This window comes from Neoarius graeffei, chromosome 17 (assembly GCF_027579695.1).
Source record: "Neoarius graeffei isolate fNeoGra1 chromosome 17, fNeoGra1.pri, whole genome shotgun sequence".
Lineage (NCBI taxonomy): Eukaryota > Metazoa > Chordata > Actinopteri > Siluriformes > Ariidae > Neoarius > Neoarius graeffei.
Genome location: NC_083585.1, coordinates 946046 through 968187, shown reverse-complemented (window position 1 = coordinate 968187; position 22142 = coordinate 946046). Strand labels below are relative to the sequence as shown.

Below are 22142 nucleotides of genomic sequence, written 5' to 3'. Positions count from 1 at the left end.
TAATATTTTACAATTTGATCCAAGACTGAACTATATTTAAAGATAAAGGTCAAGTGTGGCTGGTGAATGAAAATAGGTGGTTTTGGAGATTATGTTTAAAACTAATCATGGATGTAAAACTTTTAAAGTGAAGGGGGAGGTTATTCCATTCAATTACACATTTGTATTGAACACTCTTTTGACCTAGGGATGTTCGCACTAGGGGGATATGCAGTTGGTCGCTTTGTCGAGTTTTGTAAGCATGAAATTGGGAATTAAGGTTTAAAAAACTATCAAACGTGTCTGGAAGAGAATTTCTAAGAAATTGGAAAGTGAAGATATTTAGCTGAAGTCTATTGATATCAATAATATTTAAAATCTTAAGCTTCGTAAATAGAGGTAAAGAATGGGCATAAAAACTGGATCCGGTGGCCATATGAACAAATCTTTTTTGGAGTAGTATTAGGGGCTGTAGTGTAGTTTTGTAGGCACATCCCCATACAATATTTCCGTAGGTCAGATATGGGTATATTAAGCTATTATATATGGTGATAATGGTTTGTTGAGTGAGAAGATGTTTGATTTTTCCCATAAGTCCAATAGTTTTAGATATTTTATTACATAACATGGCTATATGTGGTTTCCAGGTCAGTTTGTCATCGATTATTACGCCTAAGAATTTAGCTTGACACTCTTGAGAAAGGGGTATACTTTTTAGTAAGATTTTTGCGTTATTTCTATTGTAGGTTTTATTTTTATTACAGAAAATAAGGAAGTATGTTTTTTTGACATTGACAGATAATTTGTTAGCCTCGAACCAGATAACAACTTTTTCTAATTCTTGATTAGCTAGTTTTATTAGAGTATTAAAGTTTGAGTGTGAAAGGAAAAGATTGGAGTCATCTGCAAATAAGATAAAGAAGATGATTGTGGAAGCTTGTGCAAGGTCATTGATGTAAATTAGAAATAGTAAAGGTGCTAAAATTGATCCCTGTGGTACTCCACATTGTACTGTTTTAAGTGTAGATTTAGTGTTGTTAATTGTTACATATTATTGTCTGTCAGACAGATAAGAAGAGAACCATTTTAATGCACAGTCATTTATGCCATATCGTTTTAGTTTGCTTAGTAGAATAGAATGATTTACTGTGTCGAATGTTTTAGATAAATCGAGAAAAATCCCAATGGTGTACTCTTTGTTGTTTATAGCTGAGGAAATTTTGTCCATTAACTGAATCAGTGCCATAGAGGTGGAATAGCCCTTTCTGAAGCCATATTGGTGTTTGTATAGGATGTTATTATGATCTAAATGTTTCAGAAGACGGTTATATATTAGTTTTTCGAGAACTTTAGATATACAGGGGAGGGCAGATATGGGTCGATAATTGTTGATATTAAGTGGATCACTACTTTTAAAGATGGGAGTTACCTTTGCGACTTTTAGTGAGTGAGGAACAACTCCATTTTGCAAGGAAAGAGTAAGAATGTGTGTAAGAGGGGCAATGATATAGGGCAGGGAAAGTTTTAGAACTTTAGCACTTATTTCATCATGCCCAGCAGATGAATCTTTTAGGTTTTTGACGATGTCTGTGATTTCGGCATTAGTTGGTGGTATAAAGGTCGCTAAATTAGATTCTACTTGTAAGGTAATGTAATTCAGAGGGTCCTGTGGTCCTTTTTGTATTTTGCTTTCTAGTGAAGGCCCAATATTGACAAAAAAATCATTGAATTCATCACATAGTTCTTCTTTATTTTCGATAGTTTTATTTCCAATTTGAATTTTGTTTGGACCGGGTGTTTTTATTTTGTCACGATTTAAGATGTCATTTATCATTCTCCATGTTTGTTTTATATTAGAAGCGGCTTCAGTAAACTTTCTGTGATAGTATTCTTTCTTTGCAGTTCTAAGGAGATGATTTAGCTGATTTCGGTACTTTTTGTAGACACTGTGGTTAAGAGGTGTAGGGTTCTTGACGTACTTAGCATAAAGTTTGTTTTTTCTGCGTATTGATTTTAATATTCCGCTACTTAACCAAGTTTTTTTTGAGAATGGTTGAAAATTTTTGCATTTTTCTTAGGAAAACATTTTTCATATAAAGATCCGTACGTTTCAAGAAACTGATTGTAAGCTTTCTCTGTGTCCGCCTCGCTATGTATGTTGTCCCAAACTATACCTGATAGGGATTCTGTAAATTTCTTAATGTTTGTCATGTTAATGAGACGGTAAGATATTTTGTCTGTCTTCCTTCCTAGTTGGTTCCACTAAATCAGATATAAGGAATATTGGAAAGTGATCCAATATATCTGTTACCATAATCCCAGCCGTGTAGTCAATGTTAAGTGTGTTTGTGTATATGTTATCAGTTAAGGTAGCAGAGTGTGGGGTAATCCTGGTGGGCTTGTATACAAGAGGGAAAAAGGAGTTAGAGAAAATGTTATTAATGTGATCAGTAGTAGAGGGAATGCGAGGTTTTAAGTAAGTCTGTTATAGTCTCCAAGAATGTAGCAAGTACTCTTTTCTTTGTTGATGTTATTCAGGCATTCTGTTAATTGGTTATTAAATTGTTGAATGTCTGTATTAGGACGACGGTATACGCAGCTAATGACGATTTTTTCCCCTCATTACCATTTGAAAACAGTTCAATAAAAATACGCTGTGTGCCCGATTCATCGATTACAAATTCCAAGTCATTTCTTTCTATACTGTATAAGATAAATTATTTCTTATGTATAGAGAACCCCCCCACCTACCTTGTTCAGTCTACAGTGATGAATGCTTTTATACCCGGGTATGTTATAATTGTGGATTGTATTTTCAGTTAGCCAAGACTCTCTGAGAACAATTACTGAGAACCTATGTTTTATAGAGTATAGGTATTCATTGAGCTCTTCAAAGTGGCATGAAAGGCTCCTGACATTTAAATGAAACATAGAGAGAGAATTGCTTTTTCTTGATTTGCATGTATTGATGAATGAGTTAGTGTTGTAATACTGTGTGGTGCTCTTAGAAGAACTACGGTATAGTAGTTATTAAAGAAATTTAAATCCGGGTCGAGAGATGAAAAGTGTGATTCATAAACATTTTCATTTAAGTCAAAGGGGTTAAAAACTAGGGTACTTAAGTCACTGTTACTTATTTGTGAAGGTAGAGATGGCTGTTTTTCAGTAGTGGAGATCATGAGGTTTGATTACCGGTGATGACTTAGTCGAGTCTGGTTTCTTCATGTGTTGTCCCTCCTTGGTGTGTCTCTCGATGGGTGCACGACCAGCCGATCGTACCGTAAGTATGCCACGTTTTCTCTCTCTCGCTGCCCGCATTTCCGGGAGGAGTTCTTTCCTCTTTTGGCGTACTGCTTCCGAAAAGTCTTCGTTGATGTAGATGTTCGATCCTTTGAGGTACTTTGCTCTCTGCATGATGGCTTCTTTGTCTTTGTATCGGAGAAGTTTCACAACAATGGGTCGTGGCCGGCCGTCTTCCTGGAATTTTCCATTACGATGAGAACGTTCGATTTCAATCTTAAGTGGGTCGAGCTTGAGTTTGTCCTTGAGGATTTCTCTGACTTTCTGTTCACATCGGTACCAGTTCTCTTGTTTGTTGTCAGGGACGCTGTCGATCAGAATGTTATTACGACGAGACTGGTTCTCCAAGTAATCGGATTTATGAAGGATCGTGTTGATGTCAGCTCCTAGACGATCTATTTTCATCTCAACTTCCTTGATATTGTGGCTCTGGTCATGTTGTTTTGCTTTACCGTCTTGGATTTCTGCCTGGGAGAATTGTAGACTGTCCTTTATTTCCTGCACCTCACGGATGAGACTGTCCATTCTTTTGTTGTTAGTATCCATTACTGTTGCGATGAAAGACTGAAAGGTGGATTGTTGTCTCATCAACAGGTCCTTATATTTTGCCCTTTGTTGATCTAGCATTTCTTTCAGGGTACCAAGAGTGACTACGTCCTCATCTTTAGTTGTTTTTGTCCTTGAGTAGGCATGGCATCGACGGTATGTGGGAATTTAGAGATCACACAATTCCCACCTGGGTAGATCTAATTAGCGGACTCCGATGTAAATTTGGCAGGAGTGGGGATGAACACACCACGCCGCGGGGGCTCCTTTTAAGCCTGCTACGGTTAAGCCGCGTGAAACAGAAGTGTAGACAACTCGCTGCCGGGCTCGCCAGGCCGATCACTAGTTGTTGGGACAAAACTGGCTTCAAGTCACTTCAAATTGCAAATGATGGTTTGAAGACAATCTCCGTGGTCCTTGAATGTCCAACTTACAAGGATGTCTTGTTAGTTTAAGTAAAAGTTGTAAAAATTCGCCTTTTTTTTGCTGATAGTTACGGAGTTGTAAAAACCGGCGTCTTTAACCTCTGGCACATGCGCACTCCTCAATGTAGTGAGTAAAATCAATAGGAAAATAATTGAAAAGAAATATAGATACTTGAAAACAACACTAAAATATATAATAAGATATAAGTATTTAAATACTGTAATAGTGTAACAGCAGATGTAAGTTCCTTCGTATGTTTGTAAAGGACATATACTAGGATATTTATATCATGAAGAATCAAAACTGTGTTTTACAATTTATAATTCTGCACGGTCATCATTTAAAAGTATACAATACAGAATTGTCAACTACCTTGGTTAAAATGACAGAAATTATGATGCACTTTATATAAAATACATTTAAAATACTTGTATCAACTACAAATATACTTGAAATAGTGACAAGTTGTGAATATACAGCATGTGAGTGATATCTGTGATGGTCTGCTGTCATTGCCAGCTGCCAAAAAGCAGCAGTGCATTCACAGTGTGTTCAGAAAAGGTCTACACATAGATGAGGCTAGATTGTGCCAGCTAAAGCAAGCTTCTGTCAGCTGCATAATTAAAGCACATTTCTTCTGTTCTTCTGTTCACTGTTCTCTGCATTTAACACGCATCACAATACCCACAAATGTTTTCACACTTTCCAGACACTTGGAAAATAAAGAACTAAATAGTCTAGACAGGGGTTCTCAAACATTTGCGATCTGGGCCCCCCTGACTGTACCAAGCATACTTTGATCACCCCCCACCCCCAACTGTACACTCAAGAAAAAAAAAAAATTGGATTTACTTAACCGAGTTATGGCAACCGGTCCCACGAAACTGTGTTAATTTAGATGTATTGAATACAGTTATGTTGAGTTATTCAAAACATAACTGTATTCAATACATCTAAATTAACACAGTTTCGTGGGACCGGATGCCATAACTCAGTTAAGTAAATCCAATGTTTTATTTTTTTGAGTGTAGCAAGAAGAAGAAACCTTTATTCATCATATGCACACTTCAAGCACAGTGAAATTCATCCTCTGCATTTAACCCATCTGAAGCAGTGAACACACGCACACACTCAGAGCAGTGGGCAGGCACACCAGAGCACCCGGGGAGCAGTCAGGGGTCAGGTACCTTGCTCAAGGGCACCTCAGCCCAAGGCCGCCCCATTTCAACCTAACTGCATGTCTTTGGATTGTGGGGGAAACCAGAGCACCCGGAGGAAACCCACGCAGACACGGGGAGAACATGCAAACTCCACACAGAAAGGCCCTCGCCGGCTGCTGGGTTCGAACCCAGAACCTTCTTGCTGTGAGGTGACCGTGCTAACCACTCACAACCATGCCGCCCAAGTGTACTTTGAGCGCACCCACCCAAAAAAAAGATAGATCAGCTATTATTATTATTGGGCTTTTTTTATTGCCGTGTATTATTGTATTATTACAATGTTAGACAACAGTCTGAGACTGAAAATGTTCAATTTTGCCCTGTAGGTACAGTCCGTCAAGGAACAACAGCAGCCCGTCTCTTTAAGAAACTACATTTCCCATCAGCCAACTTCCACGTTGACCTACATCACGCATGGGCGGGATCATCTACGTCACTTCCTCTACAATTCTATAAGCAACTGAAAAACGCTTCCTTCTTTCTCTTTTCCATCTGGACTTCAATCCGTCTGGACACAGAGAGATCCGCTCGGCCGAGCAAACTAGATTAAACGTCTTTTTGTCTAGAATCAGAGTTTCGCGCTGTTTCTTTTACTTACCTTTGGCCACGATAGACTCGAGAATTGTGCGATTTTGACTCAACTTGAATATAACCGGTTTCATCTGTTCCTCATCAGCACGTGCAAAACTGCAGCCCAAGTGGTTTTTAGTCTGAAGACAAAGAAGCGGCTGGACCTCTTCAGTAAAGCTGTGCACCTTGTTTCTACAGAGATTTTTCTTCGCACGAGCAATGAAATTTCTCAAAGAATTCTCTGTTTTTCACAGATTTTCTTCTCAGGAGCTCCTGTGAAAGTCACCTTCTCCAAAAATTCTCAGCCCTCTGCAGAAGGGCGAAATACGGAAGTAAGACTTGGCATTCTTTTGGGCATAGTAATAAAGCTAGTCTCAGGAATTTTGATTTATTGAGGTAGTGTGAATTTTAAACTCAGGAACGGTTTGTGTACACTGTATGATTGTTCGATTTTGATTTAATCTCTCAATTGTTTAATTGATAGGTTATGCATGCCTCTTTTCCCTCTCTAACACTCTAATTTCATTCTTATACATATATCGACCTCATCAAGATTTCAGGAGATTTAATAATACTATAAAGCTATTGGGTTAGCTTTCTAGGGAAGCCTTTTGTCCCCAGGGACCAGGCTTCAACAGGTGGTCACACACACACTAGGCCTCATACACACTTTAGCTAGCAAACCAAAGCTAACTCTCTTTGTTCTGTAAGGAAACACATGGTGAACCCTCCCCCCTCCTTTGTTCTTTATCACGAGGTCTTTTGTCTCAACTTTAGATGATATTCTAAGTCCTGATTCAATTCAACCTTTACAGCGCACTCCCCCATGCCCACATTCAACTCCACATATATCACGGATGACCATTTGAATGTATTTTAATTGTTAACATTTAATTGTTGTTATCACACATACACACATGCTCACACACAACCACGTGGCCACTAGGCCTCAAAAGCACATGTTAGCTAGCCTTCCTTTGTCTAGATAGCACACAGAGCTAATCCTTTGGCTTACACACACTCACACACACTGCTGAAGAGTTCATCTGCTGTTATTCAATTTTATCTTTGTTATAATAAATTCCATTATCATTGAAACTGTGTGTATGTTTGTTTGCTGTTCCGATATTTCTGGAAGTCACCCAAATCTCAAAAGAATTCTGAGGTGTATATGAATACTATTAGCTGCAGCTTGGTAAGTGACCATAATAATTTGGAATATACCATAATTTAGCTGTTTGGTAATTTATTATTAAGCACCAAAATTAATGGTGGGCGGCACGGTGGTGTAGTGGTTAGCGCTGTCGCCTCACAGCAAGAAGGTCCTGGGTTCGAGCCCCGGGGCCGGCGAGGGCCTTTCTGTGTGGAGTTTGCATGTTCTCCCCGTGTCCACGTGGGTTTCCTCCGGGTGCTCCGGTTTCCCCCACAGTCCAAAGACATGCAGGTTAGGTTAACTGGTGACTCTAAATTGACCATAAGTGTGAATGTGAATGGTTGTCTGTGTCTATGTGTCAGCCCTGTGATGACCTGGCGACTTGTCCAGGGTGTACCCCGCCTTTCGCCCGTAGTCAGCTGGGATAGGCTCCAGCTTGCCTGCGACCCTGTAGAAGGATAAAGCGGCTAGAGATAATGAGATGAGATGAATTAATGGTATTAATTAATGAGATTGATTCAATTTAATTATTAATGATTGATCACTTAACACCAATCTCATCTCATTATCTCTAGCCGCTTTATCCTTCTACAGGGTCGCAGGCAAGCTGGAGCCTATCCCAGCTGACTACGGGCGAAAGGCAGGGTACACCCTGGACAAGTCGCCAGGTCATCACAGGGCTGACACATAGACACAGACAACCATTCACACCTACAGTCAATTTAGAGTCACCAGTTAACCTAACCTGCATGTCTTTGGACTGTGGGGGAAACCGGAGCACCCGGAGGAAACCCACGTGGACAACATGCAAACTCCACACAGAAAGGCCCTCGCCGGCCCCGGACCCAGGACCTTCTTGCTGTGAGGCGACAGCGCTAACCACTACACCACCGTGCCACCCTAACACCAATCTACATACACATAAACATAATACACCTACAGCCCTATATCCTTTTAAAAATTAATGGATCCAGATGCGGTTCTGGATCACCTCCAAAATTTAAGTTCTTCATTGGGCCAAGATACGTATCTCATAAAATTTTCATGAAAATCCGTCTGTACATTTTGTTCTGCAAAGTTGCTAACAAATACATGAACGAACAAACACACTCTACCAGAGTACCAGAGGTAGTGTTAACAAACATCTTAGTGTGACATATGAGCCTACTTTGTTTGGCAGAGTTTTCAAATTCTCAGCTCAATTTTAGTTAAATACAGCCTCAGGTCATCCTCAATCTGTGCATGATTGCGGTACTTAGTTTTGAGTGTGGTCAGTTTTGAAAAGCCTGCATCACACAAGTATGTTGACACGAAAGGTAGGAGAATTTTTAAGGCAATGTCACAGAGCTGGGGGTACTCCTGCATCAGTGTTACCCAGAAGGATGTAAGAGAACAGGTGCTAAAAAGGTGCTTCAGCCTGCTGTCACTCTTCAGCTCATTAAGCTGCTGTTGCATTTGCAGTGACAAATCGTTTGCGGTGGAAACGAATGAGTCCCGAACCCATGAAAATGACCGGTAGTCCTCCTTGAAATAAGAAACTAACTGCTGCTCAAAGGGCATATTCTGGACCAATTTTGTGTTTTTTATATGAAAGCATGCCCCTTTACACACTCATCCAGAAGGGTAATTTTGCACAAGGCCATCTTTCAACAGCAGAAAAAAAAATAAATAACAAAACGCACCTGGAAAAATCCCAAGGGAGTCTGGAGCCAGATTCATGACGTTATCTGCGGAAGCACAAGCAGGATGCGCGAGCTTTGCACGGTTTAAGTGCACAGCCTGTGTAGACCAAGCACTCCCATTTCTCTCTCATTACCCGGTCTTTTGTAAAACAATGAGTACTAAGCCCATCAAGATTGGTGTTGCTACACCCTCCTACGATACATCTGTTAACCATTTTAATAATTACGCGATAACGTTGAAGAAATTTGCAGAAAACCACCAGGTTATTTTCTCATAAACAAACCAGTGCTGATGTAGGATTCAGAGGGAGGTGTCCCACAGATGGCATCACGAAAATCAGTATTTGCCAGGAAATTCAAATGCCAAGTTTTTTCAGAGGCGGACCAATTTGCCTCAAATGGCTTGATTTCAACTGAATTTTTCTGGCATTGTGCAAGGTAAAAAAATTGCAGAGAATGCAGAATGTTACAGATATTTGACCAAAGTTTAATATAAAATAGGAGAATTACATTGATCTTGCTCCTGAATTTACCTGTGATATGCACTTTACAGTCCCACCAGGATTGCGCGATGTTTTTTCGTGAATTATGTGATCAAAATCACTGATTTTGCGGCAGCATTTTCTCATTTTATGCGAAGAATTATGCGCCCCTTTTTTGTTGTTTTATTTACTTTTAAACAACATCAAAAAGTGAATACAGGCTTAATAAGACTAAATCACGACAGACAGGTTGAGAAACACTGTTTCCTTTTTATTTTTTTGCCAGAATCATTACTTTTCTACTGGAGTGTAAAACCGAACTTAACCCAGTACTGAGTGATGCTAGATAATTATTAGTTATCCAAAACAAAAAAGACAAATGATTGGCAGTCTCTCATATTCACAATACATAAGTGATTCCCATCCCATCTGGACAATGAGAAAGGTCTAATGCTTTCCATAAGTCAAGAAACAAGAACACATTTTCACATGATGGCGCTGCATTGTGGGTGATTGTGGGTGCATTGGTATTTTTGTGACTCCTCAACACACTGAAGACAACATGAACAGACAACCGAACAATAGCAAAACGAAAAACATAGTCCCATGGGCATTTACATGTCAATTTCATCATGTGGCTCTTCTGACTCAAAAAGACCACACTGAATTTTCTGGTTGTAGTAAAGGAAAACTAGAGCCTTCAGGTTGCTACATGATGTTGACCGCCTCCTGTTGGACAGAACAAGTTTGTATATGCTGTTGCTGCGCTCGGCATCGGCTGAATTTGACACAGCATTCATGTACATCAAAGCCAACTGGCTCATGCTTGGGAGCCTTTCTCGCAGGCCAAGCCAAAACACATCAAGGTCGACAGTTCCACTGTCAGCAACTTGTAGTGCTTCCGGACCAAACTTGTTGAGGTAGTTGCTGAGCTCCTCACTTGGCACTGAATCGAAGCCAGGGATGGTATTGTAGCTTTTTGGGCAAGTTGGCATGAAAGGAATGCATTTTGGTTGGAAGACCCTGACCTGTTTCAAAAACTTAATCCCAGGTTGTCTGTTGGACATGTATTTTGTAACCTTTTCTTCAGCTGCACCGAATGCTTCCTCAACCTGCCTGAGAATTTCTGACTTTTGCACCCCAGTCAAGGGAAACTGAGAGAAGTAATCAGCACAAACATCTTCATGGAGCGCTTTGTTTGCTGCTAGGTTCATCTGCAAGTCTTCAAGGTAATTAAACACCTTCGTTGTGACGGGGGTTCTGCTTTGGAAAACATCCAACAGTTGCAACGTCACCTTGCACTTGTCTGAAATGATTCTCAACTGGATTTGTCGACACTGGACTCGGACAGGATCTTCGAATACTTCATGAAGTTTTTCCACTGACATTGGGGCACTACGACCACAAACCTGAAGGAGTAAAAGGAAAAAAGACAAAAGGATGTGATGAGATTAAACAAATAAAGCTGATGTAAATTTCACCTGTTTCATTACTATTATCTGAGTATTGGGAGCAGCAGGGCCTATGGAATTGATGGATAATGATTATTAATACTGGGACAATGAGACATAACACAAGCAGCCTAGCACATGGGTCCCAAACAATACGCCTCTATACATTTTTAATCACTTAGGTATTTTAGCTTTTTTCACAGCAGTGTTAATGTTACATGGCAAATTTACATGATGAATTTACTTTTGTGCCTACCTGCATTTCTGACTGAAGAAACTCTCGGTAGAAAGAGAAGTGTCTTGCGTGGTATTCTGCTGCACAGAACCAGGAGTTCCAACGGGTAGCACAGGGATTGGGTGCCATTGTTGCCTTGGAGCCTTCCATTTTGGCTGCCAAGTGGGACAGGTATCTTCTTTTTCGTCCTCCTGCCATGTAGAACATCTGACTAAAGTGCATCATGAATTCATTGAGTTCAGTGAAAGGCTTGCGGAAAGCACCTCCAATCAAATTCATGATGTGTGCCGTGCAGGTTATGTGAATGGACTGTGGAAACAAAGACTTCAAAGCTTCGCGATAAGCTTTCAGCATGTATGCTGCATTGTCTGTGTCAAACACGATGACATTTTCATTGGCGATGTCAAACTCCTGCAGTGTTTTTACCACAGACATGGACACAGTGGAATGGTTGCACACATCCAAAAAAATGGTGTTGGCCAGGTAAGCTACAATTCTTCCAGATGGGTCTTTCTCCAGGGGCGCAAGCAAAATGTTGAGAACGCACCTTCCCTCAACATCAGGTGTCTCATCAAATATGACTGCGACATGTTTCCCAGATACCCTTTTCTTTAATTCAGACTTCTCCTTTGCATAAAGATCTCCCAGGTACTTTTCCTGCAGCTGGTGAGACCTTGGAATGCTCCCTCCATTTATTACTTTTTCTGACCGGAATAGTCTCACCAGGGGATGGTCCGTCTTTGATAGTGGAATATTGAGTGCGGTGCACATGCGGACCCAGTCTTCACAAGTCCGCAAAAATACCAAAATACAAAATTTGAGTGATTTTAGTCCACTTCACCACACAAATCACTGCTTCAACCATCTGCCATATATTCATTCGTTATTTTAAATTAACTTTGGTAAATGTAGTAGAATGCCTCTCAATCCTGAACAGGAAAACTTATTTCTTTAATTAATTCACTCATTCATTCATTCAGCTCCAGACACACCATCGGTGCCTGCACAGGTATGTGTTGGAGCTGTGTCTGAGTGCCCGTGAATGATGGGGAGACAGATAAATGAAGAGAACAACAGTCATTTGTAGGTGTTGTATGACGGACCATTTTTTAAAACCATGAATAGGACTGATGTTTTCTCTTGCCAATCTATTTTTATTTTTCTGACGGCTGGTTGCAGAGGTATGACTTCAAGTGCATTTTACTCATGGCACTGAGTAGACCTAGGCTAAGTTGCTCCAGCCGTCTAAGTTCCATCATGTATACAGCCACATGAAAATCTTGCGGATGTTACAGACATAAACAGCGGCGTTCATGCGCCATACTGTTGTGCGAATTTATGATCAGTCATGTTACGTTTGTATGCCAAAACGCATGCAAATGTTCCATTTCAAGAGCTAGCATTACCTCGATTGACCCCAAACGAGCTCGCTAGCAACAGACCATCACACTTAGCGGACGCTTTTTAAACCCAAAGCGACTTCGACAATCGTTTACAAATAGGTATCAAAACCTCAATTCTAAACCTTATATGACAATAACGTTGTGTCTTACCTGTACACGTTCAGCTGTTGCCACCGTTTTTCTGTTTTCTGATGATTCTGTCATTGTCATTTGTCTTTGCCTTCTGGACCGCCAACTCTCTTCAGCCTTCAGGTGCTTCTGGCCTAATAAGTGGTGTTCTATAGTTGACTTTTGGCGATGGTCTAGTACTTTGTTACATGGGCTACAAAATAATTTTCCCCCACTGGCATGTAAAATCGAGGGATATTGCTTCGCTCGGTCACTTGCTGATATAAATGACGGCAGGTGCGACTTGTTAGTCGCCATGACTAACGATTGTTCCAATCCTTTCACGTGTGTGTGCGCATGCGTGAAAATGAAATGATCAGTGAAAATGGCTGCGCACGTGACCAATGATGTCACTTTTTCCCACAATGCCGCCAGTAGATTGTGTTATTTTGCAATAATTATGCGACATAGTAGGAAATATGCGGCCTCGCGGAAATATGCGGCATATGGCTGATTACGCGTGAATCCACGCGATCGCAGAATCACGAAAAACTGGGGGGACTGACTTTAAGCTCAGACAGGTGATCTGCAGCTGATTGAAAAATAGAGGAGAAATCACTGCTGCATGCCTCAGTGATGAAGTCTGTGAGGCTGGGAAACATCACAATTTCAGACAATTATGCAGTCATGCCACAGGACAAGTTTTTGGATGAAAGTTTCCACTTTGTCAGCAAGGACCAACATATTGGAATCTCGGCCTTGCAAAGACAGATTCAAACTATTCAGTCTGTCAAATATGTTGACCAAATATGACAAGGAAGCTAGCCACAGGGAATTATGGAGGTGCTTGGCCAGTTCCGAATTGGGCTGCGGATACAGAAACCTCCCCGCGGTGCAGCCTGGGAAACGCTGGCTGAATGAGATGGAAGGACTCAGCAGGACTTTCTAATCTGATACTGCCAGTAGGCCAAGCTCTGTATACTTACCCACACAATCAAATGATGAAGACACATGCTAAATCCCAACAGCCCACAAGCACCTGCCCCTCACCGGGCCTGCACTGTCAATCATCTCAACCAACATCAAAGGTTTCTCCAGATGCAAGGCAGACATACTGGCAACAATGGCCAACCGTTTTGATATACTGTGCATGCAGGAAACCCACATCGGCCCTGCACAACATCGACCTGTCATCCCTGGAATGAAACTGGTTGCAGAAATCCGACACAGACAGCACAGATCAGCCGTTTTCAGCTGACCAAACCTCAAGATTGAGGAAGTCTCTACCCACACCACAGAGGGGCACATGGAAACCATCACAGTTGCCCTCCCAAACGTATCTGTTACATCTGTGTACAATCCACCCCCAACCCCCTTTATTCACACAGAACTACCAGAAAGATGCAAAAGGAGATTCCACATCAGTGACTTCAATGCCCACAGCACATCATGGGGCTATGAGAGCAACAACCAAAATGGAGCTGAAACCTGGCTTGAGTCTAAACACCTGACACTAATCCACAATGCCAAACTATCCAAGTATTTCCACAGCGCCAGATGGAAATGGGGATATAACCCAGACCTTGCCTGTGTGAGCAGCAAAATCACTTCCAGAAGTGTGAAGGAAGTCCTGGATCCCATCCCTCATACCCAGCACCGACCAATTGCCATCAAAGTCAGATCTGCACTCCAAGCAACAACCATCCCTACCTGCAGAAGGTTTAACCTACGGAAAGCTGACTGGTTGTCATTCCAAAAGGAGATTGAGCACTCCATAGCCAACATCACATGTTTATCAAGATATCGCAAGATTCCATTTACATCTCACCAACATATCTCAAGACTCTGTTTACAAACCCTGATTCCAAAAAAGTTGGGACAAAGTACAAATTGTAAATAAAAACAGAATGCAATAATTTACAAATCTCAAAAACTGATATTGTATTCACAATAGAACATAGACAACATATCAAATGTCAAAAGTGAGACATTTTGCAATTTCATGCCAAATATTGGCTCATTTCAAATTTCGTGACAGCAACACATCTCAAAAAAGTTGGGACAGGGGCAATAAGAGGCTGGAAAAGTTAAAGGTACAAAAAAGGAACAGCTGGAGGACCAAATTGCAACTCATTAGGTCAATTGGCAACAGGTCATTAACATGACTGGGTATAAAAAGAGCATCTTGGAGTGGCAGCGGCTCTCAGAAGTAAAGATGGGAAGAGGATCACCAATCCCCCTAATTCTGCGCCGACAAATAATAGAGCAATATCAGAAAGGAGTTCGACAGTGTAAAATTGCAAAGAGTTTGAACATATCATCATCTACAGTGCATAATATCATCAAAAGATTCAGAGAATCTGGAAGAATCTCTGTGCGTAAGGGTCAAGGCCGGAAAACCATACTGGGTGCCTGTGATCTTCGGGCCCTTAGACGGCACTGCATCACATACAGGTGTGCTTCTATATTGGAAATCACAAAATGGGCTCAGGAATATTTCCAGAGAACATTATCTGTGAACACAATTCACCGTGTCATCTGCCGTTGCCAGCTAAAACTCTATAGTTCAACAAAGAAGCCGTATCTAAACATGATCCAGAAGCGCAGACATCTTCTCTGGGCCAAGGCTCATTTTAAATGGACTGTGACAAAGTGGAAAACTGTTCTGTGGTCAGAGGAATCAAAATTTGAAGTTCTTTATGGAAATCAGGGACACCGTGTCATTCGGACTAAAGAGGAGAAGGACGACCCAAGTTGTTATCAGCACTCAGTTCAGAAGCCTGCATCTCTGATTGTATGGAGTTGCATTAGTGCGTGTGGCATGGGCAGCTTACACATCTGGAAAGACACCATCCATGCTGAAAGGTATATCCAGGTTCTAGAGCAACATATGCTCCCATCCAGATGATGTCTCTTTCAGGGAAGACCTTGCATTTTCCAACATGACAATGCCAAACCATATACTGCATCAATTACAGCATCATGGCTGCGTAGAAGAAGGGTCCAGGTACTGAACTGGCCAGCCTGCAGTCCAGATCTTTCACCTATAGAAAACATTTGGCGCATCATAAAACAGAAGATACGACAAAAAAGACCTTAGGCAGTTGAGCAACTAGAATCCTACATTAGACAAGAATGGGTTAACATTCCTATCCCTGAACTTGAGCAGCTTGTCTCCTCAGTCTCCAGACGTTTACAGACTGTTGTAAAGAGAAAAGGGGATGTCTCACAGTGGTAAACATGGCCTTGTCCCAACTTTTTTGAGATGTGGTGTTGTCATGAAATTTAAAATCACCTAATTTTTCTCTTTAAATGATACATTTTCTCAGTTTAAACATTTGATATGTCATCTATGTTCTATTCTAAATAAAACATGGAATTTTGAAACTTCCACATCATTGCATTCTGTTTTATTTACAATTTGTACTTTGTCCCAACTTTTTTGGAATCGGGGTTGTATATATAATAATCTCCTTCTCACCCCCGGCGGGGGGTGGTATCCATGTCATCCTCAAGCTCGGGTCCTCTACCAGAGGCCTGGGAGTTTGAGGGTTCTGCGCAGTATCTTCGATGTTCCTAGGACTGCGCTCTTCTGGACTGAGGCTTCAGATGTTGTTCCTGGGATTTGCTGGAGCCACTCTCCCAGTTTGGGGGTTACTGCCCCAAGTGCCCCCACTACCACGGGGACCACGCAACCCTTGACCTTTCACATCCGTTCCAGCTGCTCTTTCAACCCTTGATACTTCTCAAGTTTCTCATGTTCCTTCTTCCTGATGTTGGCGTCAGCTGGGATCGCTACATCTATCACCACCACCCTCTTCTGCTCTTTGTCCACCACCACTATGTCCGGTTGGTTAGCCAGGATCTGTTTGTCAGTCTGGAAGCTGAAGTCCCACAGAACCTTGGCCCTGTTGTTCTCAGCCACCTTCTGTGGTATGGCCCATTGGGACTTGGGTACTTCTATTCCATACTGGTTGCAGATGTTCCTGTATACTATCCCAGCCACTTGGTTGTGCCTCTCCATGTACGCTGATCCAGCTAGCATCTTACACCCTGCTACTATGTGCTGGACTGTTTCAGGGGCTTCTTTGCACAGTCTGCATCTTGGGTCTGATCTACTCTGGTAGATCCTGGGCTCTATGGCTCTTGTGCTTATGGCCTGTTCTTGTGCTGCCATGATTAGTGCCTCTGTGCTGTCTGCCAGTCCTGCATTATCCAGCCACTGGTAGGATTTCTTGATATCAGCAACTTCCTCTATCTGACGGTGGTACATGCCATGTAGGTGTTTGTCCCTCCAGGTTGTCTGTTCCTCCTTCTCTGCACTCTCATCAGGGTTCTGCTGCCTGAGACATTCACTTAGCAGTTCATCCTTTGGGGCCATCTTTCTGATGTATTCTCGGATTTTCGATGTTTCATCCTGGACCGTGGTCTTGATGCTCACTAGCCCTCGGCCTCCCTCTTTCCGCTTAGTGTATAGTCTCAGGGTGCTGGACTTGGGGTGGAACCCTCCATGCATGGTGAGGAGCTTTCTAGTCTTGATATCTGTGGCTTCTATCTCCTCCTTTGGCCAGTTTATGATACCAGCGGGGTATCTGATGACTGGTAGTGCGTACATGTTGATGGCTCGGACCTTGTTCTTACCATTCAGCTGACTTTTCAGGACCTGCCTTACTCTCTGGAGGTATTTGGCTGTGGTTGACTTCCTTGTGGCCTCTTCATGGTTTCCATTAGCCTGTGGGATGCCAAGGTACTTGTAGCTGTCTTGGATATCACCTATGTTGCCCTCTGGTAGGTCAATCCCCTCAGTCCTGATCATCTTGCCTCTCTTTGAGACCATCCGGCCACACTTGTCCAATCCGAATGACATCCCTATGTCATTGCTGTAGATCCGGATGGTGTGGATCAGCGAGTCTATTTCTCGCTCATTCCTGGCATACAGCTTGATGTCATCCATGTAGAGCAGGTGGCTGATTGTTGCCCCACTACGGAATTGGTACCCGTAGCCGCTCTTCGTGATGATCTGACTGAGGGGGTTCAGGCCTATGAAGAACAGCAGTGGTGATAGCGCATCTCCTTGGTATATGCCGCACTTGATGTTGACTTGGGCAATGGGTTTTGAGTTGGCCTCTAGGGTTGTCTTCCACATTTCCATTGAGTTCTGGATGAAGGTCCTTAGGTTCCTGTTGATCTTATACAGTTATATATATATATATATATATATATATATATATATATATATATATATATATATATATATATATATATATATATGAAATAAAGTCAATATTTCCTGTGAACAGTTAAGCGTAGAGCATCTGATGATCTTAGTACTTGGTCACTGGTGCTGCATTGGAGTGGAAGATAGGATGGCCAGTCCAAAGAATACAGCACTTTATTTGCAAGGCACATTAGATGATAGTCCCTTCAGTCTTCAGTAGGAAGCCATTTTAACTGGATTATGTCCCTGACATTGGCATAATGCCGAAGAACAAATCCAGCAGTTGCTAGCTGCACTCGTTCTAGTCTCTGAATCAAATAGGCAGGAATAGGGTGGTACACAACATTGTTGTAGTCAAGTTTATGGAGGATAAGGCATTCTTAGAGTTGTTTCCTCACCGAAAAAGGGGCGATATTATTCAGCTTGCATAGCACTGAACGGGTAGCATAACATGATGCAGTTACCATGTTGACATGATCTGTCCATAAAAGGTGCTGGTGAACATGTGTTCCTTGGAGCTTCATTTGCTGTAGTCGTTCAAGCTCTCTACCATTGGAAAACAGTTTTTTGTCAATGTCATGTAGTCCATGTACTCGCGATATCTGCTGCATAGAGAAAAGCATGCATTTGTTTTTTTCTGCGTTTAACACAAGATTTGAGTCTGAAGACCAGTCACTTAGCTTGTCAATAGCTCCCTGCATCTCTTCATAACATTGATTTAAGGAAGATGGTTTACAATGTGAGTAGAAGGTGGTGTGGCCAGCATATTGATGAGACGTCACTGTCCGGGGGAGCCTGGAGGAGAGGTCATTGACATAGAGATTAAAGAGGACAGGCCCGAGGATGGATGGATCCTTGAGGGACACCAAATGTAACTGCAAGCTCCTCTGATGTCCAATCGTCTATTTGAATGTATTGTCGATGCTCAGAAAGATAGCTGAGAACCCACTTCAAGGTTTATTTAGAAAAGCCGAACCTATGAAGTTTACAGAGAACAGTCTCGTAAGTCATGGTGTCAAAGGCCTTGCTAAAGTTGGTCATGACAGCAAACATGAGTTCCTCTTTCTTCATTGCTGTGAGAATGTCATCTCGTATCGCCAACATTATTGTTGTTGTTGTATGACCCCTGCGGTACACACTGATATTAGGCCCTAGAATTGCGATGTCTGTGAGAAAGTTAGTCATCTAGCGCAACACAAGCTTTTCGTACACCTTGGACAGCACAGGCAGGATGGAAATGGGACAAAAGTTACCTAGTTCTTTGAGTTACCTATACCATTTTCTGAAGTGAGGACATCCTTCAACAAGGCCACTGAAACCTGCGTTCTGAAAGCTTCTCAAGCAGTATTTTGCAGCATTTTTTCAAGCAAGCCCAATGGACAAATTTTGGAAACATATTAAATTAGGTTGTGAAGTTATGAAAGGCACATTGGTGAAAGAGTTGTTAGCAGAGCAATCTTAGCTTTTTGCATGAGCTTGACAAAATCCTGAATGGTTATCCTAGAGATTGGAGTCCAGATTGGGGCAGATGTTACCTGCCCCAACGGGCAGGTAACATCTCTGCGGACCCATCACACCCTGGGCACAATCGGTTTAATCTTCTCGCCTCAGGGAGACGATATAGATCACTGTATGCAAAAACAACCAGACACAAGAATAGTTTTTTCCCTCAGGCTGTCTCTGTGATGAACAGCTAAAATCCAGATTCATCTATCAGTAAGATCACTTGCAAAATATCTGCACACTCATACCGTCATTCTGTGCACAGTGTATACTTTATATTCATCTATTTCATACTTGACTTACTTGGATTACTTTGCACTATGCACCTATTGCACCATTTTTTTTGTTTGTTTGTTTTGTGTATACGCTTTTTTATCTGTTTTGTACTATGAGAGCTAAGTGAAACCGTAGTCAAATTCCTCGTGTGTGTCCACACACCTGGCAATAAAAGTGATTCTGAAAATTTCTGCATTAGACTGTGGAAAAAGCCAAAAGCATTATCTTGGCGTCTGACCTCAACGTGATTTGAACACGCAACCTTCTGATCTGGAGTCAGATGCGCTACCATTGCGCCATGAGGTCTAAGCTGACATAGAATGGCCCATACCAGCAAGGTACAAAGTTGGCATTGCGCTGAACTCAAGCTTTTTCAGAGGATGAGCTCAATATGAAAGCATAACCTGTCTGGATTACCCTTCTCAATATATTCAGGGATCTTTCCAAGATCATATAGTAGTTCTCACCTCAGTGTGTGAGGTGGTGTTTACATTAGACCGTATCCATCTCGTTTTCGTCGCGGATGCACTGTCTGTTCACATTAAAATGCCGGGAAATGACTCCACAGGCGGAACAACTTGAATCCGCCAGGGCCCACGTATTCAACCCAGTTCGTATCTGATCCGGTGCTGTGTAAACATTGAGATATGAGGAAACGCAGTGCTGAGCTCTAGCTGATGTCATCATTGGACAACGTCACTGTGACATCCATCTTCTGATTCGCTGGCGTTAGGATCACACACACAGCGGCTCAGTCCCGAATCACTGCTCGTGCGCTTCACTCGCGTGCTCTGTGAGCTGCGCAGGGCCAGAGTGCGCACCCTCCAGAGGGCACTCACTGTTCAGAGTGGAGTGATTTGGAGCGCAGGAGGAAGCGCTGAGCTGCACTGAGGTTTATTTACACATTTCAACTTATTTACCTCCTTCAGGTGCTTAAACTCAGTGAGAACATGAACATCACAGCCAGATGTGTTTATTTGCTGGAGAAGGTGTTCGCTTGCCATCCTTCCACTTGCAAGTGGTGAGTGACTTGCGCATGCCCGATATGCAGTGGGATCATGTGATGTGCCGTCTAATTAGTCATGTGATTAGCGTATCCGTGTATTGGCGTTGCTGTGTGCACACAAATCGTGTATTGGCGTTGCTGTGTGCACGCGAATCGTTTTAAAAACATTAATCTGATGATCCGCTGATACGGTCTAATGTAAACACCACCTGAGTATATTCTGTGGACAACTTTTGCTCAACTTAAGCACTCATCATCCAATGTGACAAGCCCAAGGTGTCAACTAACTTTCAGTTAACTTCACATTTTATATGAATCCTTATTGTCACCATTTGTGTCACATGATGGGCAATCAGTGGAAAAGTTGGTTTTTGAGGGTGCCCTGTTTTGAGGGTTCAAAGGAAAGGTATATTACAACATTTTTGAATGTGACAAACAGCAGATGGTATGAGCAGGGCATTAATTGAATCAGAGGAACCTGTTGAAAATGTGTGTCCAAAGTCCTGACATGCTTTGACTCTTACAGAAACAGAAAAGCGGAGCCTGGAAAGCTCAGTCAGGAGCGCATCAGTGTTTTAATCTGATGGTCCAATGATGAATTCTGTCTTTGTCAGAGGAACAGACTTGCTTTTCAGTCAATTGGTCTCCTTATTCCCAAAAGACAAGTATGGTTGAAAATGGTGTTGCTTGTTAAAGGAGTCCAATACCATGACAAGAAAGGGTTCCTTGAACCAAGATAAGACTTTAGAATGACTGTTATAAAGCAGACTCATGATTGTAACCTTTTCCAAGTGACCTGATGGTCAATCTTCTTCATGTTCGGAAAGAAAATATGTCCTATGGTTCAGGACAGCTCACCTTACAGCCTGCACAGCTCAGTTGATAGGACTAAGGTTCAACATTCTTTGAGTTAACTATATCATTTTGCAGGTTAAACAAGTACTTTTGTATCATTATTTGTGCCAGATGATGTGCGATCATTTGGAAAAGGTGACAGAGCGCTGAGATATACAGAGACAACATGATAACTTGTTGGCAAGAACCTTTTGAACTGAAGTCATGCTGGTAACATTTTCCAAGTGACCTGATGGTCAAAATTCTTCATGTTCTAAAAAAAATACATGCCTTATGGTTCAAATACAGCTCACCTTTGAAGCTCAGTAGAAAGGACCAAGGTTCAACATTCTTTGAGTTACCTATACCATTTTCTGAAGTGAGGACATTTTTCAACAAGGCCACTGAAACCTGTGTTCTGAAAGCTAACTCTGACAAAGCTTGAAGCTTCTGCTCACAGTCTGACCATGGGCTATGACCAGCAACCCTTTGAGAGAGGGAAATTTTTCTTACAGATAACATCTGTATGATATGTATGTGTGTGTGTGTGAGAGGGACTTTGCTGTGTGGTGCAACAGGAACCATCTGCAGCTCAACACCTTGAAGACCAAGGAGCTGGTCATTGACTTTGGGAGGTCCAGACCAAGGTCACGCCCAGTTCTGATCAAGGGAGTTGAGGTGGAGGCTGTGGATTCCTACAAGTACCTCGGGCTGTGGCTGGACAGCAAGCTGGACTGGACTTGCAACACC

At 42.0% G+C, this 22142-nt stretch overlaps 1 non-coding gene across 1 annotated transcript; it reads right to left on the bottom strand.

Annotated features, from left to right (window-relative positions):
- Positions 1-19786: 19786 nt before the first annotated feature.
- Positions 19787-19858, bottom strand: trnaw-cca (transfer RNA tryptophan (anticodon CCA)). Its single transcript has one exon. It is a non-coding gene; the product is annotated as a tRNA-Trp (tRNA).
- Positions 19859-22142: the final 2284 nt, after the last annotated feature.